At 27.8% G+C, this 1286-nt stretch overlaps 1 long non-coding RNA gene across 1 annotated transcript; it reads left to right on the plus strand.

The window, feature by feature from the left end:
• The first annotated feature begins 163 nt into the window (after nt 1-163).
• Nucleotides 164-870, plus strand: LOC111536464. The gene is made up of 2 exons (XR_002729742.2): nt 164-355; nt 392-870. It is a non-coding gene; the product is annotated as an uncharacterized LOC111536464 (long non-coding RNA).
• The last annotated feature ends 416 nt before the right edge of the window (nt 871-1286 follow it).

Consider the following 1286-nt stretch of genomic DNA (forward strand, 5'->3'; position numbering starts at 1 on the left):
AAAAAAAAAAAAAAAAAAAAAAAAGAAAAGAAAAAAAGAAAAAAGAAAGAAAGAAAAGAAACAGCGATTTAAAAAGTTACACATGAAACCTCAAATATCCAAATGCCAGCATGGTTTGGAAGTTAGAATTTATCTTGCATTAAATTCCATAGTACAAAAAAGGGAGAAGGTGATTTTTCTGTTTGATTAAAAAAAAAAAAAAAAAAAAAAAACAGGAAGTACTGTTGATAGTGGAGAGTTACATAGGCTTTATGAAGCGACCACAGTTTGCTGTAGCCACATTTTTAAAAAATTAGTTTGCCAACACATCCCAAGCACTTTTGAATTCCTAAACTTATTTCTGATATTAAATATAGTATATATATACTATATATAGTATATATATATACAGTATATATATACACACACTGACATTTCATTGCATTTCTGAAGACTGAAATGGCATTAAATAAAAGTGTGTACATTTGATTTACATGTACTTAAAACTTAAAAGCTGCAGTTAAACAATCCCCAATGTTCAAAAACAATTTTATTTTTCTGACTATATTATGAATTTTATGTTCCATTTATTTTATTAATGTTTTCTTTAAACCATTGGGTTTTTTGACATTAAAGTTTTCATTTATTATACTACATTTTTTATCATGTAAGACCAAATCCAGTAGTGCATTTTACAATGTTTTTTTTTTCTCACAATGCTGCTAAATAAATGGCTATCATTCTGAATTTACAACATGCCAAAGAAGGCGTAGAAGTTATATTTATTTTTGTTCTTGTCAAAACTCTGTGAGCAACAATTATCAAGATGTGTTAAATTACTGGCATTCTCTGGGTACTAAATAAAAAGGCTGCAACTTTCTAACATTTTAACCATTGACCTTGCTTGATCATTTTTGGATATAAAATTTTGTGTCTGCTTTTATTAAACACATACAGCTAATTGCAGAATTCATTGGAAATGATATACCTTCTTCAGGGGCCAGATGTAACAGGTGTTTCAGGATATTGGTTTTTTATGCATATACCCTGATATATCCTAAACTCTAGTATTTTTCCCACTTACTCTTCTAATATTCTCATAAGGCAAGGAAATTCAATAAAATGAACATTAAAGCTTACAGTATTTTTAGGACTTATCAGGAAAATGCATTTGCAAGTTAGATAAGGTGACAACCTTTTCTACAGCAAAAAAATAAAAAAAAATTAGTCTAAAGATTGGCAAAAATTTTTAAAGCTCAGAATCAAGTAGAGTAACAGAAATTTATGAAAAAAGTCACATGTGTATG

Source organism: Piliocolobus tephrosceles, chromosome 12 (assembly GCF_002776525.5).
Source record: "Piliocolobus tephrosceles isolate RC106 chromosome 12, ASM277652v3, whole genome shotgun sequence".
NCBI classification, from domain to species: domain Eukaryota; kingdom Metazoa; phylum Chordata; class Mammalia; order Primates; family Cercopithecidae; genus Piliocolobus; species Piliocolobus tephrosceles.